General features: G+C 39.3%; 1 long non-coding RNA gene across 1 annotated transcript in view; it reads left to right on the top strand.

The window, feature by feature from the left end:
• Nucleotides 1-22176, top strand: part of LOC119156360 — a 366829-nt gene that overhangs the window by 3177 nt on the left and 341476 nt on the right. The window contains exons 2-3 of the long non-coding RNA XR_005107087.1: nucleotides 11099-11274; nucleotides 14792-14861. This is a non-coding gene — a long non-coding RNA (uncharacterized LOC119156360). The remainder of the gene's footprint in view (nucleotides 1-11098; nucleotides 11275-14791; nucleotides 14862-22176) is intronic.

Here is a 22176-nt window from a genome sequence, read left to right as displayed (position 1 = left end):
TTATTTTGAAAAAGTGAAAGAAAAAAAAGGGGGGGGGGGAGGTGGACTTTTTTACCTTTGTGTTGAAATTACTAAAAAAGAATAAAGAAAACAAAGAAACAAAACAGTTACTATGATAATTTAATTTTTGGTGCATTCTCCTCTGGGAAATATCACTAGAGAATTCTTATGCAGCTAGGGGAATCTTATCTTCCTGTTCTGCATGTGAGCAGAATCTTGATTAGGCTGACTTGTTCCTTAGGGTATTCTGCCAGTGGTGTTTCTCCTGGAGAGCAATTGTCTGCTGTGGCTTCCTGGGTGCTTCTTGAGAAAAACGATGCCGTAGTCCCACTGAGGCAGAGGCCTATTACTGCTTAAGTATAGTGCTATCAGTTAGAAAAGGATATGCACTAAGAAAAGAAAATGCACTATTTTTGTCTTTAATAGTTCAAGTTCGTGTTCTTCTTCAGGAGTGGCTTCCCTTGTTCAATCTGTACTGGGACCTCTCACTGAAACAGTATTAGCAATTTTGTTGGTGGTATGTACTGTGGTGATCCTGCTCTTGGAAATGTCTGCATGCACTTGGTTTCTCTCTGTTTTGGTGCAATGGTGCACTGACCTGGGTGATGCTCCTGATACTTTATATATTAAAAAAAGCTTAGCTATTGCAAATACTTTCTGCAACGTGTGAGGTTTTCCAAAATTACATGTTGCAAACATTAGTTTAAAAGAGGCAAGAAATTCAGGCTGAAGAAGGATGTGAATTACAGAAACAACCCTCCTTGTCATTACTATCTTCCCTAGTTTACCTCTTCCTCCCTTCAAACTATATATTTATGGGTTTGGTCTCTGAGCCTGAGCACAGTTGTTTCATTTCTTCAGGTAGCAGATACAGAAGGAACCGAAGCTTTAGGTAGATAAACATTCATTTTGTTGTGGAAAACGTGCACTGCCTTGTGGCAGCACATTCCAGAAAGTGTCTTTGAAGGATGTTGGCTAGATCATCCTACCTGTGGGATCACTGCCAAGAGTCTGAGCTCCTCAGCATGGGGGGTAAAGGGATTGCGGTCTGACTCAGGACAAACCAAAGGTGAGCGAGCCCATCTGCAAGCTGATGTCCGACAGAAAAAAAGTGTGCTTCCTCCTGCCCCCAAAATGTTCTGTGACTGTTTTCATGCTTACTTCAGAGCCAGTCACAGGATACAGCCCATCTGTGTGACTTCTGTTGCATCGTACTGCCCTAGATTATGTTTTTTTAATGAAGAATCATTTCCTAAAATATGTTGTACTGTGTTTTGCAATAGGATGGCAAATACTGCTTTATTTGTCAACTCTGGGATGTACTGTGGATGGCAAATGATTCATTGCTGAATAGGCAAAAATTTCAATTGCAAGAAATGTCTTTAGTTTGGCTTTAAGAAATGTATTTTTTATACAGAAGTCTTGTGGGAACGGTAAGAATTTGGATGAACTTTCACAAAAGGAGTTGGAAAGTGGGAGATTAGGCATCTAACACCTTGGCAGATTTGGCCGTAATTTTGTGCAGTTGCTTTAAAATACTAAAATTGTAGCTGTGACTTTATTTATTTCTGACTTCAAGGAAACTTGATTTTATACCTTGCGTTGGGACATGACACGCACAGTTATCCCTGAAACTGGACAAAAGCAAAGCAGATGTATCTGGTTGGGAAAGGATTTCAGTTTTCTTCTGGAAGTCCGTAAACTTTAGCAGATCACACTATACCTCCTATCCAGGAAAGTGTTGTGTGGTTCGAGGTTTTATTTATAGACTTCTTCTACCGCTCCAGTCAGGGTAGATTCATGCTTAATGGAAGCCCAGCAAGGCAAAAGCCAGGTGTTTAGGATGTGGCATTGGTGACTCAGTAGGTGGTACACTTCCTCTCCATCAACATTAAATAAGTGCTTTTGTGTGGTAACAGGGATGGGTTATTTCTTGGCTGACATGAAAAAAACCAAGGTCACTACTAAAGTCTTTGGTACTTGTACAGGAAAGTCTTCTGTTCTCTATAGTGAATGGGAAATTAGCCTCAGGATCTCTTCGACTGAAAAAAACAACATCCTTTAAAAATGAAAGCTAAGTGTATTGCAATAGCAAGAAACCCCAGCTGATGTTACAGTCTCATCGTGCCTCATGTAAAAATAAGGATGGGTAAATGGAGAATTCTCCCTGGTCATGTTCAGGTGGAAACACAACTGAGTGAGCATCAGAGTTTCCTGAAAGAGCATGGGTAAACTGGGAGCTGGGATCTCAGTAAGATGCATTAGTGGAGCTTTACATTTCCTGTCTCTGAGCAGGAATGTGAACAGTATGGCCTGTGCAGTAATCCCTCACGTGTTTGAACTTGAATTCATTGAATTAGATGCTGCTTCTGCAACTTGCTATTTGCTGCTGATTTGGGACTGATTGCCTGACGGGAGGATGAGGGAAGGACAGGTATCATTCTGGCTGTTCAGTTGTGTCATGCCTGGGGTTTGTGTGTCGGGAATGGGGGAATTGGATTTAATCATACCTCTAAGCTGAACCTTTGGGCTGAAAAGGCCCAGTCTTGATGGTGCTGCCATTTGAAGTCCCCTGATACTCCAGTGCTTGGACCCTGTAGAGGGGCACAGGAGCAGTCACTTCAGCTCTCAGAGATCTCCCTGCAGCAAGCCTCTAGATGCAGGAATAAAACTTTATATCCCACAGCTCTGAATCTCCTTGAAACCTGCCAGGGCTCACAAATGACCAAAGCACACATGACTCTTGTTCTGCTTTAAAAAAAAGGGGTGGGGGGGAGGGAAATAGAAGTCACATCTTGGAGAAGTAAATTATTTTTTTTTCACTTTAAATGTTGTTAATTCAAAGGATATTTTCTTAGTGACTGAACAAGGAACTGGAAACCCCATATTATTTCTTCTTTCCTCCTTCAGCCAGGTCCTTCCAGTGCCCAGAATTTTATCTGGTGTGAGCAAAAGGCTCCCTGGATAGACTGTGAATTGTTTGAAAACAGAGCATTTAGGTGGTGTTTGCCACCTGGCCCAAGTGTAGCTGGATGGCTGCTGAGATGGTGTATCCATTGCAGATGGCACAGTTAGGGGTTTTCTTTTCCAGACTCTGCTTTAAGGGACAGGAGGGAAAATCATAGAGATTTTAATTGTAAAATTGTAAAATGGAGTTTTTTTTGTAAAATCTGAAGTAAACTGATCAGATACAGCAAAGTACAGAGAAAGCTCACTCCTCTGTGCATGTTCTGACAGTGAGATATACCGTTGTTTCTCTTTGGCTACAACTGGACCTAGAACATGGAATTAAACCGCAAAAATTGGAGTCCTGACAAAATGAAAAACTCTTCTGAGCTCAGTTCACATTTAAAATTTGCTTTATTGTAGCCACAGAGACCAAAAAACATTATCATAAGCTCTGATTCTACAGCACAGTTTTACAGCAAATACACCACTTTCCGTATCTCCAGAGCTACAACTTACATAGCCTCTCAGCCTTGTTAGAAAGATCACAGTGCATCAGTTCAGGGGCTTCAGCGTCATTGCCTGTCAAAATGACAAGAGATACATGTTCTTTTTCCTGTGGGAATGGCATCTACTTTTTTTTTTTTTTTTTTTTTAACTGCATTAAACCATTACATGGGATTATGTAGCATTACATTAAGCAGTTGCAGGAAAAAGTATGACTTTCTGAAAGTGTTCATGGCCTCACTCGTGTTTCAGTGGAAATCTAGATGTCCTAAATGTTTGCATTATCAAAAGGAATTAGATCTTTAACCTCTGTAGGGACCTTTGAAAACCCTATGAAGTGTCTGTCTGCTTAAAAAATTTTGAAAAGCTGATCCTTAATCTTTCTCCACCTCATTTGCATTGTTCTGTAGTAATATAAAGAAATGCCTGGGCTAATATTGTTCCTTTCTTTCTTAGAGTTAGCCATTGTCTTGACTTCCTTGAAATTGCCCACAGAGAAATATTTGCTGATGAGTGGAATTAAACCTGGTACCTTTCCACCCTGTGTTTTAGAAATGAAATAAAATGCAGTGGTTGTGCAGCTTGAAAATATTTATAAAAATACATGAAATATTTTTTCCTACTTTCAGACAGCCGGATAAGAAGTAATGAGTGAAACATTGCAGGCGAGTATGTTGTACGCTTTTAGGAAAGAGGAGTGGCAAATTACTAATATTCGGGGAGTTGCCATCCCAGGTGGTGAGGTTTAAAAGGTGGTACTCTGATTTACTGGGACGTGAAAACCTGTGTCAAGGTGCATGCATTTGTAAGGCACATCAGGAAAACAGGGCCTGGAAGAAGGTAATAAAAAAAATGAGGAAGTGCAGTTGTGATGAAACTTTTGTCAGTTGTTGGTTCATAGCTATCTGCAACTCTTCTGTAAGCAGTGTATAATCGGTGGCACCTGCTAGTAAGCTGTTCTACTTCAGGATAGACAGGAGGAAAGAAGCATGTCTGCTTTTACTGGTAAAGGCAGTTGCTGGAGTAATGTTTCCACTCTAATTTAACTGTCTGTACCGCCTATGTTTTAAAACAAGAAGGTGGGAAAGATACTTTGAGTTATATCCTGATTAGTCATGTACAAAGGAACAAATGTGGAGGAAAATTTTCACTGAACTATAATGCTTACTCATGGTGGGTGTTAGGATTTCTTAGCTGGAGGCTCAGCTGGGGATTAGTGCTACAGAGAGACACCCTGGGAAAGACCACAGAGGGAAACAGTGGCCCAGTTAGTCTAGGGTTTCCGGGTGATTTGTACCTGGTGCTGATGTTTGAAACTTTTTATTTTTCTAGGGAACTTTCGTCTTTTTGAAAAGCTGAAAATCTTTTTACTGGGTGGATTTTAGCTCTTCTGATGAAAAATTGCAGTTTTCTGTGGAAAGCAAAGCCTTTTTGGAGGGAACAGTTCTTATGGACATACAGTTGCTTTAGATTGAAACATTTCCTATGAGCTCCACACATGCAAAATAAACTGTTTCTGAATGAGCTTTGCTAGTGACAGTGAAGCTATCCTAGTAATTCTTGTGCAGGCAGAATGTCCTGGGATTGGCACATGGCTGTGTTCCTTGCAAGTTGTCCAATTTCAAGTTACTTTTAAGACAAGTCATTTTCATTTTGCATTTCAGTAATAAATTTACTGTTACCTGTAATGACTCCTGTAATGTGAGGCTTTATGTTGAGCTATGTGATTTAACAGCTATGACTGCTAGGACCTGCAGTAAACAAAGCTCTAGTAGTTTTTTGCAACTGATTCATAGCAAAGTTACATGAGTTTCTGCATGCTCTACTGGTGATGATTTGAAGGTAGTTTGTGGGCTTTCACTCAAATGCGAACGGTTCCCAAATCTCCAGCAGAATATTTTTTTACATTTGAGTAGCGATAAAGACACAGCTCTTAAAGCTTACAGGAGCTGGGTAGTTTGGGTGGCAGCTGAACCTCCTTTCAGCATAGAAAAAGGGAGGTGAGCTCCAGTGGTTGTGAAAGTAATGTGACTAAGATACTAGCAAGCAGTGCCTTGCAGGAAAATCTCTCAGGTTGGTCTGGCTGAGGAAGTGTTGGAGTACAAATGACAAAAGATGTGAAGATATTAAACAATTGGGATCTGCAGGAAAAGAAGGTTGGAAGGTGAGGGGCAGGGAAGAAGCCAGGCCTTCAGGGAAGCCTGACTGTCATAATCATGGCTGTTTTCTCCTTATGCTCTTTCCTTGCCATCACTCAAAGCCAGATGCATCTTTTTCTCCTGGCCTACTCCCTTTTTCTCCTGAAACTGCTAGGTCAGAGCTAAAGTGCTCTTCCAGGCACAGCTATTACTTGGGGTGTGCTATCTGTACTGGGCTCTAATCCCAGCCTTTACTGACGACAAAGGGCCTCATGGCAGTCACAGTTGTGTTACCATCAACAGATTGAGCAGAGGTCGAATGAATGCCTGGATTAACCCAAAAGGGTCTTGCAGGGGAGCACCAAGAGTCATGACATGTTGTGAACCTGAATTTATTCTTAATTTTGCCGGTGCTGCCTGAGCTTAGTATTGAGGTATTGTTCACCTTCCGGCGCACAGTGAGTCCATCTGGTGGAGGTGGGGGGCCGTGGGGTGGAGGTGGACAGGGGAGAAGAAATGAGAGCCCGTAGCTGACAGAGCCAGTACAGCTGCAGGTTTTCATATCTTTGTCTCAGTCATCTATTTGTGGCATTGGTGATTCCCATGACCTTGGGATTTTGCTGTGAAAGGAAAGTTTTAAAAGTTACCATCTTTTATAATTATAAATAGTAATAAAAACAGAGACAGTTTCTGGGCTCAGTAAATTCCTCACAGCAGGATTCCCCCTTGACACCAATTTCTATTCCAGGCTGCACTCCATTCCCTTTCTGCACTAAACTTTCCCTTCTCTAAAAAGTAACCCTGTGTTGCTCCCAGTAGTGCTGTAGTGCACCATGGTGTCGGTCCCACTGTCTCTGCCACCCCAAGGCCTCCTGCACTATTGCTGTACTCTGATGGGGAAGGATTTTAAGCAAGGACAAGTCCAGAATATTTAAATTAATCTATAAAAGGAGGTTCAGGGAAGTGACACCCAAGCATGCTATTTCTACATGTTTGTAAACAAACTGTATGTTTTCTCAGAGATTTTAAAGCAAGCTTTGTAGGCTGAGTATGGCAAAAATCAGTGGAATCAGCAAATAGTGACCTTTATGATAGAACAGAATGTTAGCTTTAATAATTGTGGCCGGGTCAAGTGATCTAGATCTGGGAAGAAAATCAAGTTAATTTGCCTCTTAGTGTGATCTGATATTTCTTAACATCTTATATCTAGGAATAAATGTCATGTCATAAAACGACAAAGTTACAACCAGAAAAATAGCACGGAGGTTTTAAAATTAAAAAAGTTTTTTTTTCTTTTTTCACTTGGGCCAAAATCTTGTGATATTTTTAAAATAAAAAAAATATTATGGTAATACGGATCTAATAACTGCCTGGAATAAGTCAGATCTCAAATCCTTGTACCTGACTTGTTGTTTTAAAAAGGATACAGTGGGCACGTGTTTGAGCTATACTGATTCACACCAGAAGAGAATCTGGCCATTTAGTGGTTTGGGCTTTTTGGCTGAGTTTGTTACGAGTGTGAAAGTTAAATTGTAATACTGATTCAGTCAAGGCATTCTATAAGCCTTTTTCACCCTCCCCTGGTACCCTGGTTTGTTAATATGTGTTAGTCAGAACTTTCTGGGAGTGACTGAAATGTTTCACTTTGATACTAGTCTGAATTTAGATAGGATTAGATTCTTTGAGTTCAAGTAACTCATTTCTCCCTTAGAGAGAGAGGAAACCTAGGATTCTTACATCGTTGTCATGAGAAGCCCTACCAGTGAAAGTCTACTAGTAATCAGAGCAGGTTTAACCAAAATAGAAAGGGTGGGAAGGACTCTGCTCCCTGAAATGAATGAATCTTTGAGTTTTATCTGCTTTTATTTTTAATTAGACAGTACAAGAGGCTGCCTCTAGATCGATTTCGGCATCGAGCACGTCACCAAGTTGCCAGTCATCAGCTGAGCTGTAGCAACTGGTCACACATGTTTTCTTAGACAAATGCTTACAATTAATATGAATGGGAACTGCATGTACAGCTTCCCTAGTGAGACTTGGACTTTTTGTCCAATTTTAAAATATTTTTTATTTTGTTCATTTTACTCTAGAGACATCTGTTTTATTCCAATGGAAATTAAAGAGCTATCCTCGGTCAAAGTTTAAATTTGTTATTAGTGTTACATTATATTTTCAGAAATTTAATCAAGCCTAAGTTCACTCAAGGAAATCAGTTCCTCTTACTAGCCTGTTCCCCTTTTTCTCCAAGTTTTTCATTGACAAATTGTGTTGTATTTTAGTGGGCTGAATTAGTATTAACCTCCTATTCACCTGGTTCCAAGACAATACTGAATGTAAATCAACACAGCCTCATACAAACCTAGGGAACATACATTTCTAAGCTATTTCATTTATTGTCCCTTAATATCTGTCAGCAATAGAAGCTCATGCTTGTGTGTGATATTCCAGTTTTAAGCCCTCCAGTTTTAAGCCCCCCACCCCATCTGGAATGGCAAACTGTTGGATTGGATTGATTTTAAATTCTACTGAAATTCTTTGCCATTTTTTTAATTGTCAGCATCTGGATGTCTCTGGAATTGTCACTGTTGGAAAAAGAAGTTCTTTCTGTGGCTGCATAGAAGAAGTGATTTTGACAGAGGACTGAACTGAATGTTTAGGTATTCTACTGTCTGTATCCTGGGCCTTCCAGAAATTCCATTAAATTGCCTAGGCATGTAGGTAAGCTAAGCGTTGAACCAACTTTCATGGAATAATAAATACTGATTTTTCAAATTAAGGAAGTCATCCAGTTGATGGAGCCTGTGAATGGAAGAAGGGGAAGTTACTCTGTAAAGCTGCGTAAACACAGAACTTGCTGTATATAACTCAAAATAAGACTTTGCAGCTTAACGTGTGCTTCTGAATTTTTACATCATACATCTTCAGTGTTTCCTCTATAAAGGGTCAGAAACTTCTGCTAGAGCTGTTTGCTTTGAAATAAGTTATTCAGTACTGCATCCATCTAATCCAAAGCTTTTCCATCAACACTAAACTGCAAGTTTCCGGTTCTTTGGTTTTCTGTGGTCTACCTTCTTACTCACCATAACCTCTTAACTGCCAGGTCATACATGACTTGTAAGTTCAGACTTGTGTTTGATTATAATATGAGCTCCTATACCCCTTAATATGGCTACTAATTCCATTCTGAAAACTGAAACTTGAGTTTGAAAACAAAATCTTATCTGCTAAAAAGCCTGTTTTACTAGTATGTAAAAAATGTCCAGTTCCATTAAACCCAAATTTTTTTGTCTTGGGGTATAACTTTCTGGTAACATCGGGCATACACTTACTATGTTATTTTTGGCTTATTCACAATGGCTTTAACTCCGTCTTGTCTCAGCCAAAATTGTGTCAAAGGGGGTCAAAAAGGAGGATATAGTAGCCACACTAGGAAGGTAATTTTTCCTTAATATGTTGGGTGTGCTCGCCTAAACCCTGGAGCTTAGTATCTGAAGAACATTTGATTAGCTTGGATCAAGTACAAGTGCTTCTATACTGGAAACTAATCCTGATAGATTTTACAGGATGATTCAAGTTACTAAAACACAAAACTGGACGAAAGCAAGTTAGAAGGAAGGAGGACCCTGGGGCTTGTCTCTGGAAGAAATGTCAGATGCATAACGACTCATTTAATTTTAAGGAGGATGAGTGAGAGGGCGTTGGGACACTGACTAAGGCTGACAGACCCTTGATGGCTGGTGAGATGGGAGTTACACACCATTTCCATTATGTTAATGTCAACTTAAAAACACAAGTATTAATCTTTGTAACTCTCTGCTCCACATAGCCTTCTAGCAACTAAATACAAATAACAGCCTAGCTGCCACATTCCCCCTCCCCAAACTCTGCATAGCACTCTGCTCTTGGTTATGTTTTCTAAGATGGGTGCATGCCCATGGATGGTAGTGACCGTTATGGACAGTTAGGCACATATTCTTCATGCAAAATAAGGTGAAATATTGGCAGTGGCTGTGAAAAGGTTCTCTTGACTCCCACTGAGAATTCCTTGGAGACTGGGAGTGATTGCTGCAGGGGAGATGTTAGAAACTATCTGATAGACGAGGGAAGATCTTTAGGTTTATGCAAGGGGAAAGAGAACTGTCTGTGTACATGTGATCAAACACCACCAAAGACTGAGAAAAAGGCATGTGTAGACCAGAAGCCTGCTGCCAAGGTGCCGCTTGAAAGGTTTTTTCTCCACATGGTTTTGTTTTGGGAACCTGCGTGTGCTTCTCTACCTCTGGGGAACCGAGAAAGCACAAGAATGCTGCTGTGCACCTGAGAGTCCATGCTGCTTGCTGGAGCAGCAGTGGGTGGCAAAGATACCCTTTCTGGTTTAAAATATGATCTGTGATGAGGTCCTGATATAAACAACCCGCTGAATAATTCACTTCAGCCTTGTTTTCTATCTACTTTAAAATTTTTGAAAATTTTGATGTTCACTGATATATTTCTACTAATTCTTTTCTTTGGTCCTGACCTTTTTTGCTATAGCTTTATCCCTATGTATATATTTCAGAAATTATGTGACAAAACATTAAGACTATGAAAACTTGCTAAAATTTGAATTATGCTAGAAAGCATGAACAATATATTTCATTTTAATAGCTACCCAGTATTTGCTAAAATAGTTAGATAAAATTTGGAATTAAATTATAATGTACAAGAAAGACCACCAAAATTTTTGTTAGTTGTTTAAAATAGCTTAATGTTCCTGATTACATAGGGGAAAAAAATCTGAAGATATTTTGTGTGTAGAAGTAACCTGTTACACAGAAAAGTAAAGAAATTAAAAGGTCAGCTTCTGGTTATTACATTCTTTAACATTTCAGAATTATCAGGTATCATCCTCTCATAACTATTTTATTTATAGCCAAGAGTAAACTAAGCTTTCCTGTTCATGCATGAATTACAAGAGGAAAAGAGACTTTCCTTCCTTCTCAAATCCTAGTCTCTTTACCAATTCTGTATGAACTAGTCATTTTAAAGAACTCGTTACATGGACAAGAATTAGGACAATATTTCTTCTGTTTTTTATAGAAGAGGTCCTGCTATTAGAAGCTAGCTATCAGTTCAGTAAGTGTTGGTTACAGTGACATTGATCTACTCAGTGCTCTAACTTTCTGTATGAGTTTGACAATAAATACATGTATCTCAACACTATTTTAAAAATGTAGTTTAAAATATTTTATTAATTTTTGGGTTTAGGCTTTAGCATGGATTTGTCATTATTGGGTAAATCTTTTTAAAAAAGGAGAGACATCTCACTGACATTTAAATGACCAAATTTATCTGATTTTATTTTTAAATGGCTTTTGAGTCCTAAAAGACAAAATCAAAACTAGACTTGGTGTTGATGTGGGCCATGTCATACAGGGGAGTCAGAGCTAAACTCCCAGGCTTTTCCTGCCAGTGTGAAATGTAGCAGCCTGCTACATCTGATGTTTGTGAAATGCTCTTTTCACCAGGGTTCCTCTGAATCTGCTGCAGCATTCACAGCTGTTGTCATAAGCCTCAACGGTCTTCCAGTCTGTGTGTACTTTGGTGTGAGAATGAAGGCCTGGGACGTTGTGGATTGACCTCTTGAAGTAGAAATTCAGATCTTTCTTCTAATCGTCTTTGTGTGGCCCACCTAAACAAGTAGGTAGGTTTTTAAAAAATTGAAAAATGTATTCTTTTCTGCTTAGCTTTTGATATCAGTAACTGATGGTTTCAACACCATTTTGGTGATTTCATGAGCTCTTGTGTTACAGGTGCTCTGTTTGTCAAACTGGCGGGTTTAGGTGCTGTTTGTAATAATCCACCACTAAAAATTACTTGGGTCATGGTCTCCAGATAGTGAACCAAATACTTTTTCAGAGACTTTTCTGAAAAGGTCCTTCTACTTCTGCTCTTTCTGTGCTAACATCTCAGCTGAACAGATAGAACCAGCATGATTCTTTTAACTGATTTCTATTTCTGTTAGTCCTAGATCTGGAAAGAACAAAGATTTGGTTGATCTCTAGTTTGTGAAGTGGGAGTCAATGAAACTGAAATCTTGTGTGAAAGATTATGTTCATGTTATAAGAGAAAAAACCTTAATAATCCTCTTCCCTGAAAACTCCCACATGATTTCTGTTGTCTTTTTGTGTTGAAATAGCAATGTCTAAGACCTTGTATTGAATTCATTCAAGTTGGTTGCAAGTCTTGCACTATCTCAGCTGAAGAACTGGGCCATAGTGAAATTAACAACGTAAACAATGTCTCTAGGAATAAATGCCAAGGAACCAGGAAAAGTGGTCTAAATTTCTATGTCTTCGACTTAGGTCAGGAAGAAATAAAACAGGGACAGTGTTCTTTTCACAGAGAAATGGACAGGAAGCACAAAGTGTGAAATAAGTCAATTATGTATTTCCACTGCTGTTTATTGGAAAGCAGTGAGAACCTTTTTCCTGCCTATCTCACCACAGGGAAGGAAGGGCTGAACCAAAAAAATAGGAGTTTTCATTTCTAGCTTTTCTACTAAGCTGTTATATGACATTAAGCAAGTGACTGATCATTTTTTTTAGCCTCATTTGTTCTCTTTTGCAACATGAGGGTAGGAAGACCTTTTTTGTCAGCCGTACACATGGGATTTTTCTTGTCTAGCACTAGTCATCAATAAAACCTTAAAAAGCTAAAAAAGTTAACCTTTTTATCTAAGTTACTCTCCTCCTAGAGAGCAAAGAGAGACGAGCACCTACAGAGCTGAGCCATCCCATCCCACAGATGGGATGAGTTGTCGTTTGAATGTGCCCATCTCCTTTGACTGTACAATATTTTATGACCAGTTCTTAGTCTGTGCCTCATTTTTACACAGGAGACTGTAAGCATGGACCCTCTCTGTACAACCTAGCGTGTCTTGAGGTCCCACTCTATTTGTTTTTATTTGTACTAGGAATTATGAACTGGAAGGAATGATGCCATGAGAGGGGTAGAGGAGCCTATCTGGGTAGTTCCTAAGACTCGTACTTTCCTGGGATCAGTAAGACGGGATCGCTTGTTGGATGATACCCTCATTAGAAAATGAATTCAATATTCACCCGTAGGATTTGCAGACACTTGGACAAAAGAAGGCTAATAGGGAAGCATTGCTGGCAACAGACTTATTCTCAAAACATTTTTTAGGCCAATTTTACCCAGCATCATTTTGCAGGTAATTTGCACCTCTGTGTGCATGTGCAGTGTGACATGTTTCCACTAAGCCCAGACCCATTTCCATTTCTGTGGAGTAATCATGTCAAACACATGGTTTGGCACGTCAAACTGAAAGCATGCAGTGGGTAACCTGCTGGCATTCATACCTTGTAGGCTTATTCAACTGGAGATGAATAGACTTGCTGTTTCCAGAAGAAAGCACTTGTATAAGAGTTGTAATGAAAGAGAAAAAAGGTTTAAGCCCTCAGCCTTGCTTGATATAACAGGAATTAGACCACAGAGTCACCACCAGCAGCTTTATCGACCAGGAGTGCTGGGTGACATGGTGGGCCTGCAGAAGTCCAAATACCATGTGTTTAGTGGCCTGGGATTTCACCTACCTCAGTCCACATAGCTGCAATATTGAATCAGCTTTTGTTGTCCTGAGAATATTTATGATTGTAAGAGCAGAAATCTTAAAAACAAAACAAAACAAAAAACCCCAAAACCCAAGCTGGGATTTTCTTCTGTGTGTGTATGTGTATTATTTCTGGCTACCATGGCATTTTTCCTATGAAATTTGGCTTTGTTCGGTTGATAGTATCGCTTTGGTCAAACCAACTACATTTCCAGACCTGGACTGCACAGACCATTACTGAGGTGAACAGAGGGGTTTTTAGCAAATAACCTCATTAAGCTGTTATGCTTTTTGCTTAGCAAGAAAATGTTCAATGTGCAGTATCACAGTCCTCTGGGCTCCTCAAACCTAGTGAAATTTGCCCACCTTTTCATGAGGTGCTTTTTTTCTCTTGTCACGTGTTCTGTGCTGTTTACCACACATGAGTTACGGATGGTAATTTTAATTTAAACCCCCAAATGTAATAAATTCAGCAGATTAGTATTTGGCCAGGATTGAGTGCTGAGATTGTTCAGTTGACTGTTATGGAAAACACATCAGCCAACCTCATCCCTGACCAGAGAGCAGTGGTTCCATCCCCTTACAAACAAAGCCTTTGTTATGTCTTCCTTGCACTGTGACTCTAGTCTCTGCAGTGCATTTGTTTCCAAAGCAAAACAATATATTCATAATCCTTGGCAGTTTGAGTATTTCAGCTTGGATATTCCTGTTACACAATTTACCTACTAGCTGATTGAATGTAAGAGATGACCTCACAGCTGAGGAACAGTATTTTTTCAGATGCCTTGAGCCCTATTTGTTTCTAGTGCAGCTTTAACCAAGAGTGAACTGTAAAGTAGAGTCAAAGAATCAGGGTGCCAGTGCTGCTACCCCACACTTTATGCTTTAGAAAGACTCAAGCCTGCTCATTTGGGTAGGGTTTTCAATAGATCACAAAGTTTGGCACTTTGTAGTTAAGATTGGGATTGCTATCACTGTTACACATTCAAGAAAATAAGAGCTGCTTTTTTAGTAGTAGGTTTGGAAAAAATGACTAGTTTATTTGGAGTTTTCAAAGATAATAGGATACTGTATATACTCACAAATACTTATTACTATTGTTATAGTCTGTATTATTTAATTACATTTTACAAACATGAACATACACGTTATTTATAATCACTGGGATGAAACTGTTAGAGTATTATGGATATTCAGTGTGTATCATACAGCTTTTGACTTGTTTACCTGTATTCTGCCTATTGTTTTCCTCCTGGTTATTTATAACATGTCTAGACTTCTATCAGATTTAATGAAAAAAAAAGTCATAATGTCAGTTTCATTTTTCCTCAAATGTGCACCAAACTGACTCTGGCTTGGAGAGCAGGATGAACACCTTCCTGCAGTGCAGACAGTCTGGAAGTCATGTGGTGTTGCAGGGTATCTGTTAGTAGACATAATTTGAGCTTTTCAGGGTAACCCTCACGAACCTTGATTTCCAGTGAGTCATGTGATACCACTTCTTTGTTTTAGATATATAGATGTATAGATACAGATATGTATGTTCTATTTAGACAGGTTTTAAGTGTTTCATTTTTTTTATTTCCAGAAATTCAAAACAAGATCCAAAGAAGCCTAGTGGAGGAAGGTGGGAGAACAACATGTAAAAGGGTATAAAGGTACTGGGCTGCTTTCTCTCTTTTTCTTTGGTTTTTGGTTTGTGGGGTTTTTTTCTCTTTTATCAGTGCAGACTGCATGATCTGCTAACCATTGGTCATGATAGGGTCTTTAAAAAAGCCACTGTTAATTCAGAAAGTGTATAGACTACCTGAGTAAGGACTGCACCAATATTAGGCCTGAAAGATGAGCAATGAATGCCTCTTACTTTTTAGATGAATATTTGTAAGATTAACATACAAAGTTGAAAGTTGAACGAGAGAGGAAGTGAAAATGGAAAGAATGACACTTCTGTACAGACTTTTCTGCCAACCATTTGATTTCTCTGAGAGTGCATTTTTTGACATTTAGTAAAAATTATCTGCTTTATTTGAGGATGTTAAGGCCCTGACCAAGACTGGGGATTGGTTATGCATTGTACCCTGCACACGTAGGGAGAGCTCTGCTCACAGGACTTGCAAAGTGTAGGAATAGAAATAAGGACACACAAAGGTGCTGTTGTTTCCATGGAAAAGGTCAAATACCAGGTCACTGGCATAGCCAAGAGTAAAGCCCAATTGTGCTGATGCCTGATCTTGTGTCCCACTTACTAAACTTTGCCTCCTTTAGCAGGAAAGTGACAGCCAAAATGCTACAGTAGTCTGGGGTGGGAACGTGGGTAGGGAAGATGCAGAGCAAAAAGCATGTTCAGCTTTTTACGAAGCTGCCATAATCATGATTTGTCACTAGCAGTAACAAAAATGCCTGTGCAATTTTTGTCGATGGAATTCTGCTCTTCACCCAAGTTTGCTAGTGGGTCTTGACTTCTCATACTCCCCCTATTTCAAAATTTCTCTCTGCATTGTGCCTACACAGGCTGATACTGCATTTGATTGTTTTATAACTTTCCAGTGATGAATAGTGTATATACCCAATAGCAATATATGATATTGGGCATCTTTAAGTGATGAAGTGGTGGAAATTTGAAGCCTGGCAAATCATCTTTTCAGGAAGAGTTGGACGAATACTATGTCCATTCTCCTGAAGGCTTTACACACTGGCACATGGCATGTGCGGTGCCTGCCGTAATCTTTCATTAGAAATGTTTTTCCATTTCTGACAGTGAACAATACTGTGGTATCTGCAACACTCATGTTCACTGTAGGAAATGGATGAAGCATACTACGCAAATGGTAATAAAGCTGAGTGCCTGCCATCTCCAAAGACATATCTGAGAAGTACTGCATGGGTAAGAATTAATATGCTTGGAGTATGGTAGGAGTGTGGGGCTCAGAGTCATTCTCCTGAACAGTGAGTTAACTTTTACCATTTAAAACTGAGACCTAGATTTATGTGTTTATAGTCATTTCTATGTCAATACGTCAGTGCTTAGTGCAGATCAGTTCCCTCTGAAGTAGACAGGAATGGTCAGATTTCGTCTTTACTGATGAGTGTACTGGAGCCTCAGAAAGACTTAATGATTTGTTCACACAGCCAGCCAAGATGAAACAAGGGATTCCCAATTCCCAGTTTGTTGTTCTAGTGATTGGTGGAGCCTGTTTCCATTCCCAAGCAATAATGTCTGTCCTGAACCTATTAAGAACGTTCCTTCCTATTCTATATTCCAAACTAGAACAAACTGTACTGATCTGACCCCAGTTGTGAAGCTATAAATTTAATTTACAAGGTCATTTATATGGGAGGAGAAGTAGTGTCAAAATACAAGAATCTATGCAAGGAGAAAACAGAAGAGGCATAGATAGCATAACCCCTATAAAATGTCTCCACATGTGATTTGTGTGGAAACAGTTGCTCTGAGATCAGAAGGAAATCTGTTGCTTTTGGCAGAACTGGTAATTCTACAGCTCAGTAGTTATTAGGGCCTCTGTGTGATACTTTCTGAGCTCTGGATTTATCTTAAAGACTTCCTGTTTTGTAGCTTTCAGTCATGTCAAGTTGTATGCCTTAGCGTGATTCAGTTCTGTTGTTATAATGATATCGAGATTTACAGTGAACTGGTAAAAGATTAAAACATAGTATGACAGCAAGCATAAAGATGAACATAGTCTGGAATGGAAAGTAGAAGCATACAGAAGAAAATTTCAGGCTGGGTGTTGACTTAGAGGTATTTTAGGCACTCCATGTTTTCTAAAACCCCGTCAGTCCAGTAAGCCTGTCCTCACTATAACACTTGTTAGCACTAAAACCCCCTTTTCTTCCCCTGTCAGCTGGCTATTGTAATGCAGTGTAGTTGAAACCAATTGCAGGAGGAGAGATAAATTATCAAATTAATTTTATCAGATTTGAAAAATAACAACAATGTCATTACAGAAGTAACTAGAGGTCATGAGATATAAAGCTCATATAAAGCTCTTCTGTGCTAGGTGCTGACACAAGTGTGCACATAGAGGTGGTCTGTTCTTTGGTAGCTGCTCTTAAGTGATGATAATCAGAATAGGGAACCATCTCTGTTTTAAGTTGAGAACCCACAGGGCTCATTTTGAAGCTAATAAAGACAAGCTGCATTCCTGTGGAACTGTGGAAAGAAAGAAAAATAAACTATTATTTGGCAAAAGGATCTGACCATGCAAAGTCTTCCAAAGGCAGTAAAGGGTCTGACCATCAGTAGGAAAAACTACATCTTCCTTTTTGAAAAACTTGTGAAAGTAATACTGTACCGACAGTGTCCTATCTCAAGGCTCTTCAACCTTGCCAAAAACCAATCTACCTCATACTAAGTAACAACAAAAAGCTGTTAAATTAATTGATCTTTAAATCACAAATCAATGCACTTGGGAAAAAATTACGTCAAAGCAGAGTTCTTAACTCCCAAAGGCAGGGCAGGTAGAAATCCGTCTTTCATGGACACCATGTGTGCTCTCAGTTTTGGTCAGTTTTATGCCTCAAGGTACTTAGGTGCTACTGAAATGTGGTACCATAAAATAGTGGTATCAAGGAAATAGCATTAAAAAGCACAGAAGAACCAGGTACTTAACCAGCAGTGCTTGAGATGTTGGACAGCACTTTGTCTACAGGTTCAGCTTTCTTTCCTGAGTAATGTAGCGTGCATCTCAAGGAAATAGATCCAGACATGAATAGAGTTCTCATCTGATGTTTATCCACACTCTAGAGAAAGTATTAGCAAGCTGGGGAGAGAATGGACAATTCCCACTGATCTGCAAGGCAAACCAGGAGGGACATAGGATACTTGTACAAACTGTGTGTTAGAACTAATGGAAATGTTAAAACATGAGATTGTTTCTGGTGAAATGCACGCAGAACAGAACACTCAAAGCAAGAAAACTGGAAGTGATCTGCCCTTCCATATAGCATCACACTCCATAATGAGCTCACGATGTAGTACAACTCTAGTACTGACCTAAGTGGCATGTGGGTAATGATTTTCCCCAAAGCCACAAGTGATGACTAGAGTAGTTGATCTAAAGTTCTGATTGTTAGCCTACAGCTTCCAGTCTGCCTGGCAGTGTTTTTGGGAAAAGAGACAGGCTGCAAAGCTAAGACTTCTAATGCCTCTAAGTGACAACAGTTAGCTGTCTTACCTGTCTGTAGAAAGGAAAAAAACCCCCAAACACAGAACTACTGCTTTTGTAGACTTCTTTTTCTTAGCTGTATGAGGAGGGAAACCTTGGTTCTGATTAATTTAGTGGGAATTTTGCTTTTGTCTTTCAAGGGGACAAGATTTTATTCAGGCCTCAACAGCAGGCAAGTCTGAAAGAGAAGGTAAAATGCCTCTTGTTCAACTGTGTAGGAAACCACTGGGCTAAGCTGGGTGATCTGGACATACTTAAGTATTTCTTCTACAGCCACTGGAAAGATGAGGGAGGTTCAGGCTGTTTTGGAAAGTGGAGTTCTGACTTAAATGTCAGAAATAAAAAATAAAAAGTGTGAATGGATGAATGAATGGAATGAAGTGATGGACTAGCTTATAAACTTAGTTACTCGCCTGGTCTCCTCCACAGTATAAAGGCACCTTCCTCCTTTTAATGGCAGGATTGTCTCATGTAGTTAGTAGTCTAATTAAATAAACATAGATTTGACATGAAATTTATGCTGGCCTCTCTCATTCATGGAATAAGTGAATAGATACCTATCTGACCTGGCCCTATGACACATGGGACCAATCAGTCAGAGGGTTTGCTTTATAGAACAGTTGTTTAGATAGCAATTCACAAGATTTACGGAGGAGATAAATTAGACTGGACTCCAAACCGCACCATCTCCCTTGCTTGTCTTAAGGTTGAAAGGGGGAAAAAACATTTACTAGCAGATAGAAGATTGGATGGGAGCTGAACTCTCACTCCCATTCTGCCACAGGAGGACTTATATGTGTAACTGGTTTAGGCTGCATTTATATATATGTATAGGAATCAGAGACTTCTGACTGTGCTGCTGAATTTGATGCAAGCATGCGTGCTCAGAAAGGTGCTGATCTGTTAACTCTTGAACTCTATATAGGTTGTATAACTTGTATAGGTTCTTCAAGGCATGTTGAAGCAACTTTGGAAAAGAACCAGTTTTTTCTGTTAGTTTTGGTGAAGAGAGCTTCAGTGGCAGCAAACATTCTGTAGCAGACTGGACTTTTTGTATTGTGTTTAAAAAAAAACAAAAAGAAAAATATCTGGTTTGAGCTGTTATTAATTGTCACTGAGCAATTGAAAGGTCAAACCTGATGTTCTTGCTCAAGCACAGCCCTTTGCAAAGCCAATGGAGTTTTGCCTGACAAAATACTGGATAGAAGCATGCACAAATGTCAGCATTGGGACTGGATTTGAACTGTATTCAGGCTCTAGTTAAGAGAGGTCCAGAATAAGCTGTAAATGTAGAAAGAATGCGATCTTTAAAGTGTACTTCTGCATAAGAAATACAGGGCGATATCCTCAATTTACAAACTCTTAGGAAGGAGGAACAAGTAGCTGTAATTCCTGGCTCTGTTCCCTTGGTCTTAGAGGTGCCAGTTATAAGTCTGAGGACAGTCTAAATGCTACTCCAAAAAATTCCAGCTGACTGTCCACATCCTGACCCCATTCTCACTCCTGAGCAGGTGGTATAAGGCTGACTTTTAATTCAGGCCTGTTCATAATGCCTTTTGCATACATTGTTCCTGAATATGCATGAAGCAGCAAGAGTATTTACAGTGTAATTAACAATATGTAGTGCAGCAACCAGGAAGGTGCTGGAAGACGCAGGATTTCATTTGTTTAACAGCTGCAAATGCAGCTCTATTACTTATCTCTTTTCATTCTGAATTTATGGTCCCACACCAAAACATGTGCCTCCTGCTGTCTGATCTCTTCTCCTGTGGTACTTTAATGTTCACAACAAGACCATTTTGTGTGTGACTGCTCAAGCAGTGGCTGAAACATTTCTGATTTCTGTGTAGAGTTCCTAATTTGACCTTTTCAAATCTAGTCCAAGTAACGAATCATGGGACAGAAAAAGTAATTAGTAATTTTTGCAAACAACTAGCATAATGCAGTGTACTAAAATAATGAAAAGTTAACAATAAGATTCTTGTAAGTTATTTTGGGAGGGAAATGGCAAAGAAGTTCACAAGTCCTTTCAAATAAAACTGAGAATATGTCAAGCTACTTGCAAACAAAAGAAAAGAGATGGAGGTTTTCCAAGAAATTTAGTGTCTATTCCTGTCCAAAAGGTTGGAAAAATGCTTGCTTTCACAATTTTAATTTCTAAACAGGATGGGTTTCGGAGTGTTGAGTAGATTGTGGGTATTACTGCATTGAGCAGTATCTCCTGGAAGTAGAACCAAATGTTTGCAAGTCTCATATCATTCCAGTATCTATGAATGAGACCTTCACGCTGGCTGTTCATATTGGTATTTCATCTGCTTCAGTTATATTGGAAGGCATGATGGATGGAGGGGTTCTTTACTCTTAAAATAATATTAATAGTAATGATAATATTAAAGGCTGGTGTCCTGGTTTTGTCATGCTTGGTATGTAAACTTGGGGTGTTAGCTGTGGCCTGTGGATGTTTGCTTGGGGACTGGCTGAGCATTGGTCAGCAGGTGGTGAGCAGTTATACTGTGCATCACTTGTCTTCCTTTCTCCCTTTCGTCTTGAATTTTATCCTTTACCCCACCTTTCCATTACAAATTTTGTTATTATTGGTTTTATTATTATTATTGTTCTTTTCTTTTTTATTCTGTTTAAATTATTAAATTATTCTTATATCAGCCCTCAACTTTTACATTGCTTTCCAATTCTCCTCCGCACCCCTCCAGAGTGGAGTGAGCGAGTGGCTGCGTGGTGCTTGGTTGCTGGCTGGGGTTAAACCATGACAGCTGGAAAGACTATGCCAGATACCAGCTATCCTTGTGGTAAAGCATGACATAGTGTCTGTATAGAGACTGTTTCCATACACTGCCTCTTCAAAGGGCAAGATAAACTAGAGTAAATAAATAGTATTTCTTTGCATCAAAAGATGAAAAAAATTCAGGCTCTTCACTTTGAAAAGTGCCCTGTTCACAGTGTAAAATTTTCTAACAGTCTAAAGATTGCAATTGTAGAATTTACTCTGACAGATGAATGTGTAACAAGAGCCAACAAATAGAAAAAGAAGGATCTATTCAAAGTAGGAGTAAGGCTGCATTTTTAACAATAAGGTTATTTAACAAGTTTGGAAAAATTTATCCAGGAACATAGTAGCTCTCTATCACTGGAAGTCTTTAAATCAGGAATAGATGTCTTTCTGATGACCATGCTTGTTGCCGTAGCAGGAGTTACAGGCTTTGAAATTCCATGGTTTGTATCATCCGGGAAGCCAGAGTAGATGATTGTGTTTGGTCTCTAGGGGCCTCCCAGTCTCCGCAAAGCATTCGGCTGGATTGCTACTTGCAGCATGTGTGGAAGAGGAAAAGTAACATTTCTCATATCTGGACAATAGATGACAAGTGGTTTCCACTGGAGTTATAGATCAGATTTCCTTTAATTTTCCAGGCAGCACACTAATTTTTCAGGGAATAAGGAAACTGTCAAAGGAACTTTCAGTTATTTTAAATTTCATTATAGCAGCCGTTCCACTCCTCCCACTTTTCCTCCCCTACAAACTCAGTGTAGAAGTAAACAAAGTATAGAAGTGGTGTACTGGTCAAAATATGGAAACACTGGCATTGAATAACTGTTTGCATTGGGCATTCTTTAAATGACATTAATAAAACGTTGACTGAATTTCTCAGAGTACTCAGAAATGAGTTTTGAAAGAAAACAGCTTTCAGCAATTTGAAAAAAACCCCACATTTCATTTGGAAGTGGCATAGATTGACTGAGGTTGGCCATAATATTTATGAATAACCATGGA

This window comes from Falco rusticolus, chromosome 12 (assembly GCF_015220075.1).
Source record: "Falco rusticolus isolate bFalRus1 chromosome 12, bFalRus1.pri, whole genome shotgun sequence".
Lineage (NCBI taxonomy): Eukaryota > Metazoa > Chordata > Aves > Falconiformes > Falconidae > Falco > Falco rusticolus.
This window is presented reverse-complemented; position numbering and strand designations above follow the sequence as displayed.